The 22,358-nt window shown below is 49.9% G+C and overlaps 1 pseudogene; it reads right to left on the bottom strand.

Moving 5' to 3' along the window:
• LOC116815608 (butyrophilin-like protein 9) overlaps window positions 1–22,358 on the bottom strand; it is a 59,678-nt pseudogene that overhangs the window by 13,890 nt on the left and 23,430 nt on the right.

The following is a 22,358-nucleotide window of genomic DNA, read 5'->3' as shown; positions in this document are numbered from 1 at the left end:
TGGGATAACAAATGTGACTCTAATTTCAGCTCAAAATGTTCACTCGGTCCTGCCCTACGGTGTCAGTGTTTCTGGATCCGCTCAGCACCTTGTGTGGCTGGGAACCACAGCCCAGGGGCTCTACCTGGGGCATGAATGAACTTACTAATAGTCAGATGCAGCTTGACGCACTCTGGGGAGAGAAGAAAAGAAGATCATGGATTCAGCATGGGCCTGCTCCAAATTTTGGGTATGTCTATTTTGCAGCTGAGAGGGTGCTTCCTAGTTTGGGCAGGCAGACACGTGCTAGATCTGCTTGAGCCAGTGTGCTAAAAGTAGCAGGGAAGCACGTGCTGGAGTTTGGACTAGTCGCTAAAGAACAAACTTGTTTGGACCTCCTGGTGCATAGTCAGGCTAACACCTTTAGCTCCTGCTCCTGCTGCATTCCTATTCATACCCCTGTGCTCTGAACGATTGGGCAGTGGAGATGTAGCCACAATCCTGTTGTTCCATAGGCATGAAATTCACTCTCAGTTATTAGGAATGGTACTGAAATGTGAGCTGCCAACTCTGCAGTGCACATTTCTATCCTGGGCAGGGGGAGATGATTGTGATGGTGACTAAAGTCCACATATTGCGTGTGGTGATATTCCTAATGATCAGAGTGGGAAAGCACAGACACACGTTTACTACAGGTTTAGACAAGTACCTGATTCATGAGCCTTTTCCTGTGCATCTGAAATAGTGGGGAGGATAGAAGAGTTAGACACAGAGACAGGTGCTGTGTGATGCTGTGTGACCCATTGTGACTGGGGTTAGTTATAGACACCTCACAGCCACAATTCTAGCCCCAGGAGTCTGCACTGCAGCAGTCATCTATCGAGAGTGGTGACCCCTTCTCCTGCATTAGAACAATGTAATTGGCATTGGATTGTCAAAGGCCATGTGACATCTGTCTGTCTATCCAGACATGATAGCATGTGTCTGCTGCAGAGAGCTCACAGTGCTGTGGGGTCAGACTGGCATAAGTAATGTGATTCTAATTTTGGCCTCAACTGTTCCCTCAGCCCTTTCCTGTCTTGTCAGTGCTTCTGTGTCTTCTCAGCACTGTGTGTGGCTGGGAGTTGCTGCCCAGGGACTCTACTGGGGAGGTGGATGAACTTACCAGTCTTCTCATTCTGCATCTTGAGGTCTGCGGAGAGAAGAAAAGGAGAACATCCTGGGTTCAGTGTGGATCATTCCAAGAACAGTGAAGTAGGGTTATTCCAAAGTCTAAGTGAATCTACAATACAGCTGGGAGTAACATGTGCAGTAGCTTGGGCTTTGCACTCATATGCAAACCTACTCAGAACCCCTGGGTATGTATTTGGGCAGCTACCCTGAGCTGCTGCCCATGCTACTGCCAGCCACACTGCTATTGTTAGCACACTAGCTCAAGCAGAGTGAGTGAGTCTGGCTACCCAAGCTGGGAAGATCACTCTCAGCTGCAGTTTAGACGTGCCTAATGAGCCAAGGGTCTCAGAACTGACAGGACATGTCAGACAAAACTGTTGTTATGAGAGCTGGCTCTACTGTTTTTGGCGCCCCAAGCAGTGCATGGAATTGCCACCGCGGATGGCGTGGGCAGTCCGTGTGCCGTTAGGGCGGCATGCACTTTTCCACGGCGACGGCAATTGAGCAGCAGCTTCTATCTTCAGCCGGAGGACAGAAGCAACTGAATTGCTGCCATGGGCAGCTGAACATAGAAGCTGACGCCAAATTGCCTCCACCACGGAAACACGCATGCCGCCCTAACAGCAGACGGACTGCCCTCACAGTCCATGGCAGCAATTTGGCACTCTGCTTGGAGTGGCAAATACACATGACTGCTACCCATTGCAAATTGCTGCCCCAAGCACCTGCTTGGAATGCTGGTTCCTGGAGCCAGCCCTGGTTGTTATGGCACAACAGACAAGGGCCCAGATAAGGCCTTAGACAGAGCCACAAATTGTCCCAGCTGATGGCACTGCCGAGAATGAAGGGAGGGAGCGTCACACCAGAACATGTGTCCTGTAGAGAGAGGCCTGCACTGCTACAGCCTGTCACCCAGCTTCAGACCTCCTATTTCTGTGCTGTGCAATCCCTTTGTGGTGCTGATCGGCAAATGTGTGTAACTTTAGGATTAGTGGCTGGCAGGAGCTTAGCTGGGGAAAGGCTCTGTGAGGCTGTTCAGCACTGGATTTACTCCCCACCTCTAGGCCATGGATCAGAACATGCAGCAGCTAGGGCTAGCTTCTCGAGTACAAACCCACTCAGAACCTCAGATTACGTACTTGGGAGGCTATCCTGAGCCGCTGCACCGGTACCCCAGCCACACTGTTGTTGTTAATACACTCACTGAAGCAGAGTTAGTTAAGGTGACCAGACAGCAAATGTGAGTGGGGAGTGGGGGGCTAATAAGAGCCTATGTAAGTAAAAGATCCCAAAATCAGGACTGTCCCTATAAAATTGGAACATCTGGTCACCCTAGAGCTAGTATGAGTCTGGCCACTTGAGCTGGGATGTTTACTCCCAGCTGCAGTGTAGATGTACAATGAGTAGGGCCCATTCACTCTCAGTTGTTAGGGATGGTACTGAAATGTGAGCTGCCAAGTCTGTAGTGCACATTTCTATCCTGGGCAGGGGGAGATGATTGTGATGGTGACTAAAGTTCACACATTGTATGTGATGATATTCCTAATTATCAGAGAGGGAAAGCACAGACACGTTTATCAAGGGTTGACATAAGTACCTGATTCCAGCCGCTTGTTCTTCCTCTCCTCATCCTCTGAAATGGGGAAGAGAAAAGAGTTAGACGGAGAGACAGGAGCTGTGTGATGCTGTGTGACCCATTGTGACTGGGGTTAGTTACAGACACCCACAGTCACACTCCCAGCCCCAGGGCAGGAGCCAGCAGCATTGATAGCAGTGAGGCTGGTGGTTAGTGACACATTAATATGCAGGAGCTATGGGATTTGCAGATCATCTCACCTTGATGGAAGATGTGGATCTGGATCCCAATACAGCTTTGACATTCCCACCCATTTCATCTAAGGGCAATTCCTGTTCTGTGTTACTAACAGCCCTTTGGCGCAACAAAGCTATGCACTCCAGGAATAATTAGGGCATGGCCGTGCAGATGATTGGGGTTCAAATTTGATATTTGGCTTCGTCAACAAAGCATGGAAAAATACGCCACGTTCAGGGAACGGGCCCAGAAAAGCTGCACTCCAACAGTCATCTATAGACAGCAGCCAGAACAATGTGATCGGCATTGGATTGTCAAAGGCCAGGTGACACTTGTCTGCCTATCCAGGCATAAGAGCAGGTAACCCTGTATCTGCCGTAGAGAGCTCACAGTCCTGCACTGGGTCTGGGATAATTAATGTGACTCGAATTTCAGCTCAAAATGTTCACTCAGCCCTGCCCTGCGGTTTCTGTGCTTCTGGATCTGCTCAACACCTTGTGTGGCTGGGAACCGCAGCTCAGGGGCTCTGCTGGGGACATGGATGAACTTACCAATCATCCTGTGCAGTTTGTCGCACTCTGGGGAGAGAAGAAAAGATCATCTTGGATTCAGCATGGGCCTGTTCCACATTTTGGGTACGTCTACACTGCAGCTGGCAGTGAGCTTCCCAGTTTGGGCAGGCAGGCACGTGCTAGATCTGCTTGAGACAGTGCGCTAAAAGTAGCAGGGAAGCACGTGCTGGAGTTTGGACTAGTTGCTAAAGAACAAACTTGTTTGGACCTCCTGGTGCATAGTCAGGCTAATACCTTTAGCTCCTGCCCATACTGCTCCCAGATACACTGATAGTCCGGCCATGCTATATCAACAACAGGGCTCTAGAGTCTCACACTCTCATCTCCATGGCCATCCAGAACGTGTTACCACTGATCAGGGGTCTCAATTCATGAGCTGGTTCCGGTGGAAGGCCCTATGCCCTGATGGGGGTCCACACATGTCTTTTCTCTGCTTATCCTCGCATATCCGGAGGCCAAAAGGAAAGGACCAACAAGATCCTTGAACACTAGCTGAGAGATTACTTCAGCCAGCACCACAGTGATTGGTCCTCGACTCTCCCTTCTGCAGAGTTTCCACATAACAACATAGACTATTGATCCATGGGTCAAAAAAAACCTTTTTGTACTTAGTATGGGTACCACCCCTGACTCCATCCACAATTACCTATGTCTTATCCCAGCCCAGCCACCTCAGTCCTAGTACAACAGAGTAATCAGGTTCATGAGTAAGGAAACATCTTGAATAGGCAAGACAAGACTACAAAAGTTACGCAGACCGTCAAGAGCAAGGCCCCACCTACTAAGTGGGGCAAAAAGTATGGCTCCCTATGGAGCATCTCCCCACAGATGCACACTCGCAGACACTTGCACACTCGCAAGCTAGACTTTCAGTTCCTTGGTTCCTTTACGATATAGAAACAAGTTAACTCAGTCTTTGAATGTCAATTTCCCCACTCTCAGAAGATTCACCGGGTGTTTCATGTCTCACTTTTGAAACTCTACATTGAAATCTCCTTTGACAGGCTTTGGTACGTTATCTGAGTGGGATACAGCCCCCAGCACACCTGAATAGTGGCAGAAAATATACCCATCCCTGCACTACTATGAGCTTCCATAATAATCACCTCAAAAAGCCTGGTCCAATGTTGCACGGGGATCTCACTTGTCAAGGGACTGGAGCCAGGGAGATGTCTTGAAGCCTGGTCCACAGGGCTCTTCTCAGACAGTAACTTGCAACTCATGTCCCACTGACCTGCTGACAGCTACCAGAGCTACAATCTCAAATTTGACAGAGGACTCCAGTCCAGGGATCAGATTAATGCAGGGTGGCCAACCTGCGGCTCCAAAGCTCTTCAGAAGTTAATATGCGGCTCCTTGTATGGGCACCAACTCCGGGGCTGGAGCTACAGGCGCCAACTTTCCAATGTGCAATGGGGTGCTCATTGCTCAAATCCTGGCTCTGCCACAGGTCCTGCCCCCACTCCACCACTTCCCATCCCCTCCCCTAAGCCTGCAGCCCCTCGCTCCTCCCTCTCCTCCCCAGAGCCTCCTGCACACCACAAAACAGCTGATCAGGAGCTGTGGAAAGGGAGGGGGAGGAGCAGATTGGCAGGTCTGCCGATGGGCAGGAGGCACTGGGAGCAGGCTGGGAGTTGATGGGGGGCTGCTGACGTATTACTGCGGCTCTTTGCAATGTGCATTGGTAAATTCTGGCTCATATATATATACACAATTGCATAGAGGGAGAGAGTGCGCTAGGACACAGGGTTTCCTCCTCCTAGGCACGTCTCTTCACAGTAAACAGTTACAGCAGCATTTATACTTTTTGTTACATACAATAATAAGCAAGAGCTGCCTTTTGTTTATACATAGGCCATCCTGATATATTATTTTTTTTACTTTTATTTGGACGCCAGTCTACATTCCTTATTATAGACAGAAGGTTGCAACAACTTCTCCCACAGTTCTTTCCCATTCACCTCACACAATCCTTGCTTCTACAAATCTCGCATTAGTAGGGTTACAGCTAGCCAGGCTCTTGCTCTACTTCCACATGCAAATGGCATTTTCACTGCTGAGTTCTGCTTCCCTTGTGCTAACTGCTCCTACACCTGACTCTGATCTCCTGGTAACCTGACCCTGCCTGTCTCCTCATAGCTGACTCTTGTTCCAACCACTAGGCATGAAGCCCACATCCTGTTCTGACACGCGAGCTGAACTAGCCTGTATCTGGCTACCCGATCTGGGAAAACTGCTTCCAGCTGCAGTATAGACGTACCCAAAGAGCCAAGGGTCTCAGATCTGACAGGACATGCCAGACAAAGCTGTTGTTAAAGAACAATTGAGAAGGTCCCAAATCAGCAATAAAACAGAACTCACAAATTGTCCCTTGGGGCAGCGCCCCCAGTTGATGGCATTGCAGGGAATGAGGAAAGCGAGTGTCACACCAGAACATATATTGGGTACAGAGAGGTCTGCACTGCTGCAGTCTATCACCCGTCTACAAAGTTCCTATTTGTGTGCCGGGTAATCCCTTTGTGATTTTGATATGCAAAAGTGTGTAACTCTAGGCTCAGTGTTTGGAAGGAGCTTAGCTGGAGAAGGACTCCGTGGAGTTGGGTGGCACTGGAGTTACTGTCCATCCCTAGTTACATGGGGTCATGTCCTGTCTCGAATCCTAGTGGAACAATGTGGGTGGTGGGGCCCATCAGAGTGCACCTCACAAATCCCATATAGAATGGAGTAGGATGTGGAGACTCTGTTCATTTGAGGCCTAGGCCTAGACTAGGAAGTGGAAAAACAGGACTAAGGAGCTGATAGCTGGGATAGCCGGGAAGCAATGGGTGGAATCTCTGTTCATTTCATGCCCAGGCCAAGAGTATAAGGGTGAAGGTGCAGGGGAGAAAGGAGTGTACAGGACAGAGGAGCTCAAGGCTGGGATAACAGGGAGGTAAATGGTGGGGAATGAGAGGCACCAGCAGAGCTGAACACATGTGGGGAGCTCAGAGTTGGGATGGCGGATTATTTTGCAGGTCAGAATTGAGATATTTCCACAGACCTGTATGGAGGAAGTTTGCCCAGCCCCTCACTAAAAGGCTTTTCTTAGTTGGGGTGATTATCCTACTAATCCAGCCAGCAGTATCAATTAAGCTCAGCACACAGCAAGTAACCCCCAAACACAAACAAACACACACCACAGACAGTCACTTACCCCAAGTGCTGCTTTGGGACTGCTCCGCATGGATGCTGCTGGTGAGCACTAAACAACACCTAGTTCATTCTAACGAAGTCCTCTTAAAATAAGACTATACACATGCAAATTAGGGACCTTTCAGTTCACACCAACAGCAACCACATAGGGTGGTTACAGAGCAGCACTTTGGTGTGCATTCCTATTCACACCCCTGTACTCTGAACGATTGGGCAATGTAGACCTAGCCAGAATCCTGCTGTTCCATAGGCATGAAATTCACTCTTAGTTGTTAGGGATGGTACTGAAATGTGAGCTGCCAACTTTGCAGTGCACATTTCTACCCTTAGAAGGGGGGAGATGATTGTGATGGTGACTAAAGTCCACGTGTATGTGGTGATATTCCTAATGATCAGAGTGGGAAAGCACAGACACGTTTGCCAGGGGTTGACCCAAGTACTTGATTCCAGCTGCCTGTTCTTCCTCTTCGCAGTCTCTGAAATGGGGAAGAGAAAAGAGTTAGACAGAGAGACAGGAGCTGTGTGCCCTATAACAACTGGGGTTAGTTACAGAAACTGCACAGTTACAATTCTAGCCCCAGTCATCTATAGAGAGTGGCCGGCCCTTCTCCTGTATCAGAACAATGTGATCTGCATTGGGTTGTCAAAGACCAGGTCACACCTGTCTGCTATCCAGACATGAGAGTAGGTAACCCGGTGTCTGCTGCAAAGATCTCACAGTGCTGCAGTCAAACTGGGATAAATAATGTGATTCTGATTTTGGCCAAAACTGTTCACTCAGCCCTGCCCTGTGGTGTCGGTGCTTCTGTATCTTCTCAGTCCCATGTGTGGCTGGGATCCTCTGCCCGGGTGCTCTAATAGGGAGGTGGATGAACTTACCAAGGCTCTCACGCAGCTCCTGGCACTCTGGGGAGAGAAGAAAAGGAGACCATGATGGGTTCAGTGTGGTTTGTTCCAAGCACAGTGGCATAGAGCTGTTCCAAATGCTGGGTACGTCCACACTGTAGCTAGGAGTGAGCTTCCCAGTCTGGGCAGGCAGATGAGTGCTATCTCTGCTTGAGCTAGTGCTCTAAAAGCAGCAGGATAGCTGGGGGTAAGACATCCAGTGGCTTGGGCTAGCTGCTCAAGTACAAACCCACTCAGAACATCGGATTACATACTTGGGTGGCTACCCTGAGCTTCTGCCCCCGGTACCCCAGCCACACTGCTGTTGTTAGTGCACTCACTGAAGCAGAGCTAGCATGAGTCTGGCTACCCGAGCTGGGATGTTTGCTCCAAGCTGCAATGTAGATGTACCCAATGAGTAGGGCCCTACCAATTCATGGTCCATTTTGGTCAATTTCATGGTTATAGGATTTTTTAAATGGTAAATTTCATGATTTCAGTCATTTTAATCTGAAATTTCACAGTGCTGCAATTGTAGGGGTCATGACCCAAAAAGGAGTTCTGGAGGGGGTAGGGCTCACACGATTATTGCAGGTGGGGTTGTGGTACAGCTACCCTTACTTCCATGCTATTGCTGGCAGTGGTGCTGCATTCAGAGCTGGGCAGCTGGAGAGTGGCAGTTGCTGGCAGGGAACCCAGCTCTGAAGGCAGAGCCACCACCAGGAGCAGCGCAGAAGTAATGATGGCATGGTATGGTATTACCACCCTGACTTCTGCGCTGCTGCTGGCTGCTCTGAAGGCAGTGCAGAAGTAAGGGCGGCAATACAACGGCACCCCCTAAAATAACCACGCCACCCCCCCGTGACTCCCTTTTGGTTCAGAACCCCCAATTTGAGAAATGATGTTCTCCTCCGTGAAATCTATATAGTACAGGTTAAAAGCAGACAAAAGACAAGATTTCAGAGGGGGATATCACATTTCACCGTCCATGACACATTTTTCATGGCCAAGAATTTGGTAGGGCCCTACTAATCAGCAAAGGGTTTCAGAATTGACAGGAAATGTCAGACAAAACTTTTGTTAATGAACAACAGACAAAGTCTCAGACCATCCCCTAAACAGAGCCCCAAATTTCCCCTGGGGGTTGCATCCCCTACTGATGGCACTGATGGGCGTAAGGGGAGGGAGCAGCACTGCTGAACATATATTACGTAGGGAGAGGCCTGTTCTGCAGCAGCCTGTCACCTGGCCTCAGACCTCCTATATCTGTGCCAAGCAATCCCTTTGTGGTGTTGGTCTGCAAAAGTGTGTAACTTTAGAGTCAGTCGTTGGAAGGAGCATAGCTAGAGAAAGGTCCATGGGCTGTGTGCCCCAGGATTTATTGTCCACATGAAGAACCATGAGGTCAGGTCCTGCCCTAACCCTTGTGAGAACAATGTGGGTGGTGGGGCCAATCAGAGGTCACCTCACACAGCCCATACAGAACATAGTAGTGTTTGGATTCTCTGTTCATTTTGGGTCCAGGCATATACTAAGAGGAAGAAAAACTGGACAGGACCGAGGAGCAGAAGGCTGGGATAACAGGGAAGCTGTGGGTGGGGACTGAGGGATACAAACCATCAGGGACAGTGCTTGGTCCTGCTAGTGAAGGCAGGGGACTGAACTTGATGACCTTTTAAGGTCTCTTCCAGTTCTATGAAATAGGTACATCTCCATACATAATATATATAAACAGAGCTGAAGCTGAGGGAGGAAGCCCAGGGCTGGGATGGCAGGAGGCTAAAGTCAGTGATGGTGTTTGAAAGGAGACTCAAAGAGCTTGGCTTGTTTAGCCTGGCCAAAAGAAGGCTGCGGGGGGATATGCTTGCTCTATATAAATATATCAGGGGGATTAACGTTAGGGAGGAAGAGGAATTATTTAAGCTTAGTACTAATGTGCCCATTAACTAACACAATTGGGCCATAGAAGAAGTTTATTCCCACCTGGTGGGTCTCCTTAATTACATTTCAGCCAGAATATGGGTAATGGCTCCTGCTATGACTCATCAAAGCATGAAAGGCATGTGACTTGCTCATGTCACCTGGACTCCAGACAAATTGCCCCAAGTGGCAGCATCCCCAGTTGATTGCACTGCCAGGAATGAAGGAAGGAACCGTCCCATCAGAAACATGTATCCTGTAGAGAGATGTCTGCACTACTGCATCCTGTCACCCGGCCTCAGAACTCCTATTTCTGTGCTGGCAATTCCTTTGTGGTGCTGATCTGCAAAAGTTTGTAACTTTAAGGTTAGTGATTGTCAGGAGCTTAGCTGGGGAAGGGCTCTGTGGGGCTGTGTGGCACTGGTTTTACTGCCCACCTCTAGACCCATGGGTCAGGACCAGTCCTGGTCTCATGAGAACACTGTGGTTGTGGTTCCTATCAGAATGTACCTCACTGAGCACATTACCGAGTGTAGAAGAGTTTTGTCTCTGTTTATCTGAGCTCAGGCCTAGAGTAGAGAGTGGTCAGAGAGGGTGAGGAAGAGAAAGGACTGTACAGCTCTGGGGAGTTCAGGGCTGGCATAGCAGGGAGATAGTTGGTAGGGAGTGAGGCACACCAGCTGTGCCTGGGTAACACAGGGTTTGGATAGTGGGTGGTTACAGTTGGGGACTGAGGGCACCAGCAGAGCAGCGAGGATGAAGGGAGGTCAGAAGTGGGGTAGCAGCTATTTTTGCAGGGTAGAACTGAGATGTATCAACTAGGATTGCCAACTGTGGTTGGATGTATTACTGAAGCTTTCAATATATGACATAATCTTTAATAAAAGATTAAACTTGAATTCCTGGAGACTGCAGGCCAATCCTGGAGGGTTGGTAACTCTAGTATCCACAGGCCTCTGTGGAGGAAATTTGCTCAGCCCCCGACTCAGGGCTTGTCTACACAGCCCCATAGTTTAGCCTACAGGGTTGTGATTTGCAGCATGCACCGAAAGTGCTGCTGTGTAACTATCCTGTTGTGGATGCCTGCTGGTGTGCACTGAACAGTACCTAGTTCGTACTAACACGATCTTCTTCAGATAGGATGATGTTAATGTGAACTAGAACCTTTAAAATTCACTCCCAGAGCATCTACATGGTTGGTCACAGAAGGGAAGGGGGTATAGCTTGGTGGTTTGAGCATTGGCCTGCTCAGCCCAGCGTTGTGAGTTCAATCCTTGATAGGGCCATTTAGGGATGTGAGCAAAAAATCCATCTGGAGATTAGTCCTGTTTTGAGCAGGGGGTTGGACTAGATGACCACCTGAGGTCCCTTCCGACCCTGATATTCTATGATCCTGAAGGTGACTCAAGTCCATACAATGTATATGGGAACTCCTCTATTTTGTTACCATGTGAAAGCACAGACACACATTTACTAGGGGTTTAGCCAAGTACCTGATTCAAAGGCCTTCTTCTGAGCATCTGAAATAGGGAGGAGAAAAGAGTTAGACACAGAGACTGGAGCTGTGTGATGCACTGTCCCCCAAAATTACTGAGGTTAGTCGCAGACACCGCACAGTCACACTCCCAGCCCCAGTGAAGGAACGAGTAGCTTTGATAGGATTGGGGTTGGCGGTTAGTGATACGCACCAACACACAGGAGCCCTGGGATTTACAAAGCATCTAACCTTTACAGAAGACTTGGGGCTGAATCCCAATACAGCTCTGACATTCTCAATGCTTCGGTCTCAGGGGAATTCCTTTTCCGTCTTACTAACAGCCCTATAAAGCTACCCACTCCCGATGTAACTAGGGGATGGACATGCCTATGGTTGCTTGGAGCTCAAATCTGGGATCTATCCTTGCACTGCTACAATAGAAAGCCCCCTTCTGTTGCATCAGAGCAATGTGATTGCCATTGATTGTGACTGTGATTGTCCAAGCCAAGGTGACACCTCTCTGTCTATCCAGACATGAGAGCAGGTAAGCCTGTGTCTGCTGCAGAGAGCTCACAGTGCTGCACTGGGACTGGGGTAACCAATGTGACATACCTTTTGGCCTGAACTGTTCACTCAGCCCTGCCCTGCAGTATTGGTGCTTCTGAGTTTGCTCAGCACCATGTGTGTGTGGGACCCTCTGCCCAGGGGCTCTAGGGGAAGGTGGATGAACTTACCAAGCTTCTCACGCAGATCCTGGCACTCTGGGGAGAGAAGAAAAGGAGACCATCATGGGTTCAGTGAGCGTTGTTCCAAACTCAGTGACATGGGGCTATTCCAGACTCTGGGTATATCTACACTGCAGCTGGGAGTGAGCTTCCCAGTTTGGACAGGAAGACAAGTGCTACCTCTGAATAAGTTAGAGCATTAAAGCAGCACGGTAGCTGGGGGTAATGTGCAGTAGCTTGGGCTTGCTGCTCATATGCAAACCCACTCAGAACTCCTGGGTACGTATTTGGGCATCTACCCTGAACTGCTGCCCGTGCTACTGCCAGCCACATTGCTATTATTAGCACACTAGCTCAAGCAGAGTGGGTGTGGGTCTGGCTACCGGAGCTGGGAAGTTCACTCTCAGCTGCAGTTTAGATGTGCCTAATGAGCCAAGGGTCTCAGAACTGACAGGCCATGTCAGACAAAACTGTTGTTACCAAGGCAGGCTCTACTGTTTTTGCCGCCTCAAGCAGCACACCGAATTGCCACCACAGATGGCGTGGACAGTCTGTGTGCCGTTAGGGCACGTTTCCACGGCAGTGGCAATTGAGCAGCAGCTTCTGTCTTCAGCCGGAAGACAGAAGCCACCGAATTGCCGCCGCGGGCAGCTGAACATAGAAGCTGCCTTCCAAGTGCCCCTGTGAGCAGCTGAACAAATGTAAGGGAACTGTTATCCCCTAACTAATATTCAGTGGGGGTGTTTGGTTGCTAGCTCCCAGCACTAAAAGGGGAGGGATCGATGACAAATCAGGACCCTGAGACTCACAGTCCCCAGGAAAAATGGCGAGAGGCCAATGCTCCAGGTCACCCTGATTGACAGGGCGGGCAGGCTAATCAAGGAGACAGAAGGCCAGGGTGGGTCCCGTCCTCCCTGTGAGCTGGAATTGCCTGGGTCAGACAGAGGGGGGCCGAGCTAAGGAGAGAGCAGGGGACCAAGCTAAGCTGCTGGGAGCAGAGCTGCAGCCCAAAAAGCCAGAGCACAGCCCAGAGAGAGCAGACCTGCCCTGGGAGGGGAGCTGCAGCAACCAGAGCCAGAGGGGCCAGGCAAGCAGCCCAGGAAGCAGGTGAGAGCTGAGAGAGATTCACAGAAGCAGCCTGACGAGCAGACCTGCCCTGGGAGGGGAGCTGCAGCAACCAGAGCCAGAGGAGCCAGACAAGCAGCACAGGAAGTAGGTGAGAGCAGAGAGCAGAGTCACAGAAGCAGCCTGCAGAGCAGCCCTGCCCTGGGAGCAGAGCTGTAGCAACTGGAGCCAGAGAGGCCAGAGAAGCAGCCCAGGGAGCTGAAGTCAGAGCAGCAGCAGCAGCTGTGCTGAGGCAGTGTGGAGCTGGAGCATGGAGCAGTCTGGAGCTGGGTGCAGTGACCAGCTGGCAGAGCGAGGGGGACCCTGGGCAGTGGGCCCAGCACAGAGAGACGCCTCAGCCAAGAGCTCTGCAGACCAGACTGGAGGGGGATCATAACCCTGACAGGCGGGGAGTGACGCTGGGAGAAGGTCCTGCAGTATTTTTCCAGAGCCTGAGAGTGTGTGGCCACCACCAGAGCAAGTGTCCAACCCGCAGCGTCCCTGCAGCCCAGCCAGGGCCTGAGAAGGAGGCCTGGGACCTACAAGGAACAGACTGTGAAGTGCCCTGATGTCAAGAGACACTGTTTGAGATGGTCCCTGCCACAGAGCGGGGTTATGTGTTTTCCTTTAACCTTTCCCATTTTTTCTTATTCTTTTTTAAAATTAATTGTTAATTAAATAACTTGTATTTGCTTTAAATTGTATGATGTGATCAGTGGGTCAGGGAGGTGCACAGTGCAAAGAGAGTAACCCGGAGTGGGGATACCCTAGCCCCTGTCCTAGGTGACCACAGCAGGGTTGGGGGTTGAGCCCCCCAGGAATCCTGGGCCCAGCCTTGTTGGGGTTACAAGGACTCTGCCAGACAGGAGAGTGGAAGGGGAGTCCTCAAGGGCATGGAGGCCTCTGGGTAAAGGAAGTGGGAGCGAGGACTCAGATCCTTTCACTAGCCCACTTCACCAAGGTAGTACAGAAGCCAGGAAAGTTCCCCACAATAGCGGGACCATTCCCCCGCCTACACATAAAAGCTGCCACCAAATTGCTGATGCCGCGAAAATGCACGAGCTGCCCTAACGACACACGGACTACCCCCGCCATCCATGGCAGCAATTCGGCGCACTGCTTGGAGCGGCAAAAACACAGGGACTGCCCCTCATTGCAAATTGCTGCCCCAAGCACCTGCTTGGAATGCAAGTGCCTGGAGTCAGCCCAGGTTGCTATGGCGCAACAGACAAGGTCCCAGATAAGGCCTTAGACAGAGCCCACAAACTGCCCCAGCAGATGGCACTGCTGGGAATGAAGGGAGGGAGCGTCACACCAGAACACGTGTCCTGTAGAGAGAGGCATGCACTGCTGCAGCTTGTCACCCAGCTTCAGACCTCCTATTTTTGTGCTGTGCAATCCCTTTGTGGTGCTGATCTGCAAAAGTGTGTAACTTTAAGGTTAGTGGTTGGCAGGAACTTAGCTAGGGAAGGGCTCTGTGGGGCTGTGCAGCACTGGATTTACTGCCCACCTCTAGACTATGGGTCAGGACCAGTCCTGGGTCTCATGGGAAGACTGTAGGTTGTGGGTCCTATAAGAATGTACCTCACTGAGCACATACCGAGTGTAGAAGAGTTTGGAGTCTCTGCTTATTTGAGGCCCAGCCCTGGGGTAGGAGGATGGTTAGAGTGTGAGGAACAGAACAGGACTGGACAGGACTGGGGAATTCAGGACTGGGATACCAGACAGGTAGTTGGTAGGGAGTGAGGGACACCAGCTGTGCCAGGGTAGCCCAGGGCTTGGATAGTGGTGGTTACGGTTTGGGACTGAGGGGCACTAGCAGAGCTGTGTGCATGTAGGGAGCTCAGAAGTTGGGATAGCAGGTATTTTGCAGGTTGGAACTGTGGTTGGACATATTCCTGAAGGTTTCATCTTATGGCATAATCTTTAATTAAATATTAATCTTGAATTCCTGGAGACTCCAGGCTAATCCTGGAAAGTCGGCAACACTAGTATCCACAGACCTCTGTGGAGGAAGTTTGCTCAGCTCATGACTCAGGGCTTGTCTACACAGCCCCATAGTTCAGCCTACAGGTGCTTCTGTGTAACTGTCCTGTGTGGATGCTGCTGGTGTGCACTGAACAGTCCCTAGTTTTCACTGATACAGACCTCTTCAGCTAGGACTATTTTAATCCGAAATAGGAACCTTTAAATTCACACCCACAGCATCCACATGGGTTGTCACAGTGCAGCACTTTGGTGTGCATTGCTATTTACACCCCCATAATCTGAACATTTTGAGTCACTGTGGAGATAGCCTGAGTCCCACCATCCCAGATGCAATAAATTCACTCTTTGCTTTTAAGGATGATATTGAAATGTGAGCTGCAAACACTACAGTGTTTGTTTATTTCCAGGGCAAGGGGGGATGATCAGGAAGGTGACTCAAATCCATACAATGTATATGGGGATTTCTCTATTACGTGTCAAAGCGCAGACACACGTTTACCAGGGGTTTAGCCAAGTACCTGATTCATAGGCCTTCTTCTGAGCATCTGAAACAGGGAGGAGAAAAGAGTTAGACATAGAGACTGGATCTGTGTGGTGCTGTGTGCCCCAAAATGACTGAGGTTAGTTGCAGACACACCACAGTCACACGCCCAGCCCCAGTGAAGGAACGAGTAGCTTTGATAGGATCAGGTTTGGTGGTTAGTGGTACACATCAACACACAGAAGCCTTGGGATTTACAAAGCATCTAACCCTTGATGGAAATCTTGAGTCTGAATCCCGATACATTTCTGACATTCTCAATTCTTCCATCTAAGGGAAATTCCTTTTCTGTATTAGTAACAGCCCTTTGGAGGATCAAAGCTACACGCTTGAGGTGTAACTAGGGGGTGGACCTGCCTATGGTTACTTGGAGCTTACATCTGGGATCTGTCCTTAGCAACAAAGCATGGAAATGTGAGTCTGAATCTGGATTCTTGCTCATCTCCACCTTCTGGGAAATGGCCCAGAAGAGCCTGTATTGCCACAGTCATTTAAAGAAACTGACTGGGCCCCTTCTGCTGCAGAGAGATCACAGTGCTGCAGTGGGACTGTATAGACCCTAATGTGACTCAGAGTTTGGCCTGAACTGTTCACTCAGCCCTGCCCTGCGATGTCGGTGCTTCTGTATCTTCTCAGTCCCATGTGTGGCTGGGATCCTCTGCCCAGGGGCTCTAATAGGGAGGTGGTGAACTTACCAAGGCTCTCACGCAGCTCCTGGCACTCTGGGGAGAGAAGAAAAGGAGACCACGATGGATTCAGTGTGGTTTGTTCCAAGCACAGTGACATAGAGCTGTTCCAAACTCTGAGCACATTCACACTGTAACTGGGAGTGAGCATCCCAGTCTGGGCAGGCAGATGAGCGCTATCTCTGCTTGAGCTAGTGCTCTAAAAGAAGCAGGATAGCCGGGGGTAAGACATCCAGTGGCTTGGGCTAGCTGCTCAAGTACAGACCCACTCAGATCATCGGATTACATACTTGGGTGGCTACCTTGAGCCTCTGCCCCGGTACCTCAGCCACACTGCTGTTGTTAGTGCACTCACTGAAGCAGAGCTAGCATGAGTCTGGCTACCCGAGCTGGGATGTTTGCTCCCAGCTGCAATGTAGATGTACCCAATGAGTAGGGCCCTACCAATTCATGGTCCATTTTGGTCAATTTCACAGTTATAGGATTTTGCAATTGTAGGGGTCATGACCCAAAAAGGACTTGTGGGGGGGAGGGGTAGGGCTCACACGGTTATTGCAGGCGGGGTTGTGGTACAGCTACCCTTACTTCCATGCTATTGCTGGCAGTGGTGCTGCATTCACAACTGGGCAGCTGGAGAGTGGTGGTTGCTGGCAGGAAACCCAGCCCTGAAGGCAGAGCCACCACCAGGAGCAGCGCAGAAGTAATGATGGCATGGTATGGTATTGCCACCCTGACTTCTGCGCTGCTGCTGGTAGCTCTCAAGGCAGTGCAGAAGTCAGGGCGGCAATACCATGGCCCCCCTAAAATAACCTTGGCACCCCCCGGTAACTCCCTTTTGGGACAGAACCCCCAATAGGAGAAATGCAGTTCTCCCCCGTGAAATCTATATAGTACAGGTTAAAAGCGCACAAAAGACAAGATTTCACAGTGGGAGATCAGATTTCACAGTCCATGACACATTTTTCATAGCCGAGAATTTGGTAGGGCCCTGCTAATGAGTCAAGGGTCTCAGAATTGACAGGAAACGTTAGACAAAACTTTTCTTAATGAACAACAGACAAGGTCTCAGACCATCCCCTAAACAGAACCTCAAATTTCCCCTGGGGGTTGCATCCCCTACTGATGGGAGTAAGGGGAGGGAGTAGCACTGCTGAACGTGTATTACGTAGGGAGCGGGCTGCTCTGCAGCAGCCTGTCACTTGGCCTCAAACCTCCTATATCTGTGCCAGGCAATCCATTTGTGGTGTTGGTCTGCAAAAGTGTGTAACTTTAGAGTCAGTCATTGGAAGGAGCGTAGCTAGAGAAGGGTCCATGGACTGTGTGGCCCAGGATTTATTGTCCACATGGAGAACCATGGGGTCATGTCCTGCCCTAACCCTTGTGAGAACAATGTGGGTAGTGGGGGCAATCAGAGGTCACCTCACACAGTCCATTCAGAACATAGTAGTGTTTGGATTCTCTGTTCATTTAAGTCTCAGGCATATACTAAGAGGAAGAAAAACTGCACAGGACTGATGAGCGGAGGGCTGGGATAGCAGGGAAGCTGTGGGTGGGGACTGAGAGATACAAACCATCAGGGACAGTGCTTGGTCCTGCTAATGAAGGCAGGGGACTGAACTCGATGATCTTTCAAGGTCTCTTCCAGTTCTGTGAAATAGGTACATCTCCATACATAATATATATAAACAGAGCTGGAGCTGAAGGAGGATGCCCAGGGCTGGGATAGCAGGAGGCTAAAGTCAGTGATGGTGTTTGTCCCATGGGAACCCCCCGCACAGCTCAATTCCAGGGCCCCTACCAGTGACTTTGCAAATATCATGTGTGAGAGGGTGGGGGATTAGGAAGATAGGGCTGGACAATACATTGTGAATGGACCATTCAAGTTTATGGCCCATTAACTAACACAATGGGCCATAGAAGAAGTTTATTCCCACCTGGTGGGTCTCCTTAATTACATTTCAGCCAGAATATGGATAATGGCTCCTGCTATGACTCATCAAAGCATGAAAGGGCATGTGACTTGCTCATGTCACCTGGACTCCAGACAAATTGCCCCAAGTGGCAGCATCCCCAGTTGATTGCACTGCCAGGAATGAAGGAAGGAACCGTCCCATCAGAACATGTATCCTGTAGAGAGATGTCTGCACTACTGCATCCTGTCACCCGGCCTCAGAACTCCTATTTCTGTGCTGGGCAATTCCTTTGTGGTGCTGATCTGCAAAAGTTTGTAACTTTAAGGTTAGTGATTGTCAGGAGCTTAGCTGGGGAAGGGCTCTGTGGGGCTGTGTGGCACTGGTTTTACTGCCCACCTCTAGACCCATGGGGTCAGGACCAGTCCTGGGTCTCATGAGAACACTGTGGGTTGTGGTTCCTATCAGAATGTACCTCACTGAGCACATACCGAGTGTAGAAGAGTTTAAAGTCTCTGTTTATCTGAGGCTCAGGCCTAGAGTAGGAGAGTGGTCAGAGGGTGAGGAAGAGAACAGGACTGTACAGCTCTGGGGAGTTCAGGGCTGGCATAGCAGGGAGATAGTTGGTAGGGAGTGAGGCACACCAGCTGTGCCTGGGTAACACAGGGTTTGGATAGTGGTGGTTACAGTTGGGGACTGAGGGGCACCAGCAGAGCAGCGAGGATGAAGGGAGATCAGAAGTGGGGTAGCAGCTATTTTGCAGGGTAGAACTGAGATGTATCAACTAGGATTGCCAACTGTGGTTGGATATATTACTGAAGCTTTCAATATATGACATAATCTTTAATAAAAGATTAAACTTGAATTCCTGGAGACTGCAGGCCAATCCTGGAGGGTTGGTAACTCTAGTATCCACAGGCCTCTGTGGAGGAAATTTGCTCAGCCCCGACTCAGGGCTTGTCTACACAGCCCCATAGTTTAGCCTACAGGGTTGTGATTTGCAGCATGCACCAAAGTGCTGCTGTGTAACTATCCTGTGTGGATGCTGCTGGTGTGCACTGAACAGTACCTAGTTCGTACTAACACGATCTTCTTCAGATAGGATGATGTTAATGTGAACTAGGAACCTTTAAATTCACTCCCAGAGCATCTACATGGGTTGTCACAGTGCAGCACTTAGGTGTCCTTTGCTATTTACACCCCCATAAGCTGAACATTTTGGGGTAGTGTAAAGGTAGCCTGAGTGCCACCATCCCAGAAGCAATAAATTCACTCTCTGTTGTTAAAGATGATATTGAAATGTGAGCTGCAAACTCTGCAGTGTTTGTTTATTTCCAGGGCGGGGGAGGGGGATGATCCTGAAGGTGACTTAAGTCCATACAATGTATATGGGAATTTTTCTAGTTTGTTACCATGTGAAAGCACAGACACACATTTACTAGGGGTTTAGCCAAGTACCTGATTCAAAGGCCTTCTTCTGAGCTTCTGAAATAGGGAGGAGAAAAAAGTTAGACACAGAGACTGAAGCTGTGTGATGCGCTGTGTCCCAAAATGACTGGGGTTAGTTGCGGACACCCCACAGTCACACTCTCATCCCCACTGAAGGAACGAGTAGCTTTGATAGGATTGGGGTTGGAGGTTAGTGATACACACCAACCACACAGGAGCCCTGGGATTTACAAAGCATCTACCTTGACAGAAGACTTGGGGCTGGATCCCGATACAGCTCTGACATTCTCAATGCTTCGGTCTCAGGGGAATTCCTTTTCTGTCTTACTAACAGCCCTATAAAGCTACCCACTCCAGGTGTAACTAGGAGATGGACATGCCTATGGTTGTTTGCAGCTCAAATCTGGGATCTGTCCTTGGCAACAAAGCATGGAAACATGAGTCTGAATCTGGCTTCTTGCTCATCTCCACCTTTTGAGAAATGGCCCAGAAGAGCCTGCACTGCTGCAGTCAATAATAGAAAACGGCTGGCCCCCTTCTGTTGCATCAGAGCAATGTGATTGCCATTGATTGTAACTGTGATTGTCCAAGCCAAGGTGACACCTCTCTGTCTATCCAGGCATGAGAGCAGGTAACCCAGTGTCTGCTGCAGAGAGCTCACAGTGCTGCACTGGGACTGGGGTAACCAATGTGACATACCTTTTGGCCTGAACTGTTCACTCAGCCCTGCCCTGCAGTATTGGTGCTTCTGTGTCTGCTCAGCACCATGTGTGTGTGGGACCCTCTGCCCAGGGGCTCTAATGGAAGGTGGATGAACTTACCAAGCTTCTCACGCAGATCCTGGCACTCTGGGGAGAGAAGAAAAGGAGACCATCATGGGTTCAGCAAGCGTTGTTCCAAACACAGTGACATGGGGCTATTCCAGACTCTGGGTATATCAACGCTGCAGCTGGGAGTGAGCTTCCCAGTTTGGGCAGGCAGACAAATGCTATCTCTGAATAAGTTAGTGCGTTAAAAGCAGCAGGGTAGCTAGGGGTAACGTGCAGTAGCTTGGGCTTGCTGCTCATATGCAAACCCACTCAGAACTCCTGGGTACGTATTCAGGCATCTACCCTGAGCTGCTGCCTCTGCTACTGTCAGCCACACTGCTATTGTCAGTGCACAAGCTCAAACACAGTGAGTGTGAGCCTGGCTACCCAAGTTGGGAAGCTCATTCCCAGCTGCAGCGTAGACGTGCCCAAAGAGCCAAGGGTCTCAGACTGACAGAATGTGTCAGACAAAACTGTTGTTAAAGCACAACAGACAAGGTCCCAGATCAGCCTTTAGAGAGAGCCCACAAACTGCCCCAAGTGGCAGTGATGCCAACTGCAGGGAATGCCGGGAATGAAAGAAAGGAGCATCACAGCAGAACATGTGTCCTATAGAGAGCCATCTGCACTGCTGCAGCCTCTCACGCAGCCTCAGACCTCCTATTTCTGTGCTGGGCAATTCCTTTGTGGTGCTGATCTGCAAAAGTGTGTAACTCTAGGGTTAGTGATTGGCAGGAGCTTCGCTGAGGAAGGGATCTGTGGGGCTGTGTGGCACTGGTTTTACTGCCCACCTCTAGACCCATGGGGTCAGGACCAGTCCTGGGTCCCATGGGAACACTGTGGGTTGTGGGTCTTATCAGAATGTACCTCACTGAGCACATACTGAGTGTAGAAGAGTTTGGAGTCTCTGTTTATTTGAGGCCCAGGCCCAGAGTAAGAGAGTGGTCAGAGGGTGAGGAAGAGAACAGGACTGTACAGCTCTGGGGAGTTCAGGGCTGGGATAGCAGAGAGGCAGTTGGTAGGGAGAGAGAGACACCAGCTGTGCCTGGGTAACCCAGGGGTTGGATAGTGGTGGTTACGGTTGGGGACTGAGGGGCACCAGCAGAGCTGTGTGCATGTAGGAAATTGGGGTAGCAGCTATTTTGCAGGGTGGAACTGAGATGTATCAACTAGGATTGCCAACTGTGGTTGGATGTATTCCTGAAGCTTTCATTATATGACATAATCTTTAATAAAAGATTAATCTTGAATTCCTGGAGACTCCAGGCCAATCCTGGAGGATTCGCAACCCTAGTAATGACAGGACATGCAGCGGCTTTGGCAAGCTGCTCAAGTGCAAACTCACTCAGAACCTCAGGTTACGTAATTGGACGGGTACCCTGAGCCACTGTCACTGGTACGCCAGCCACACTGATGTTAGCGCACTCTCTGAAGCAGAGCTAGCATGAACCTGGGTATCTGCACTGGGATGGTTGCTCCCAGCTGTAGTGGACATGTACTTAATAAGTAGGGCCCTAGCAAATTCATGGTCCATTTTGGTCTATTTCAAGGCTATAGGATTTTTAAAAATGTAAATTTCATGATTTCAGCCATTTTAATCTGAAATTTCACGGTGTTGTAACTGAAGAGGTTGTGACTCAAAAAGGAGTTATTGGGGGGGTCACAATGTTATTGAGTGGGGGGGGATGGTTCTGCTACCCTTACTTCTGTGCTGCTACTGGCAGTGGTGCTGCATTCAGAGCTGGACAGCTGGAGCCTGATGGCTGCTGGCCAGGAGCCCAGCTCTGAAGGCAGAGCCACCGCCAGTGGTAGTGCAGAAGTAATGATGGCATGGAATGGTATTTCCACCCTGACTTTTGCGCTGCTGCCTGCAAAGCTGAGCCCTTCAGTCAGCAGCCGCCACACTCCAGCCGCCAAGCTCTGTAGGCAGCAGCACAGAAGTAAGAGCGGCAATATTGCAGCCCCCCCTAAAATAACCTTGCCACCTTGCCTGCAACTCCCTTTTGTGTCAGGGCCTCCAGTTTGAGAAATGCTGGTCTCCCCTATGAAATCTCTATAGTGCAGGGTAAAAGCACATAAAAGACAAGATTTCTTGGGGAAAACCAGATGTCACTGTCATTGACACATTTTTCAT

This window comes from Chelonoidis abingdonii, chromosome 11 (genome assembly GCF_003597395.2).
Source record: "Chelonoidis abingdonii isolate Lonesome George chromosome 11, CheloAbing_2.0, whole genome shotgun sequence".
Taxonomy (NCBI): Eukaryota; Metazoa; Chordata; order Testudines; family Testudinidae; genus Chelonoidis; species Chelonoidis abingdonii.
Note: the sequence above shows the minus strand (reverse complement) of the source record. Positions and strands in the feature narration are given on the sequence as shown.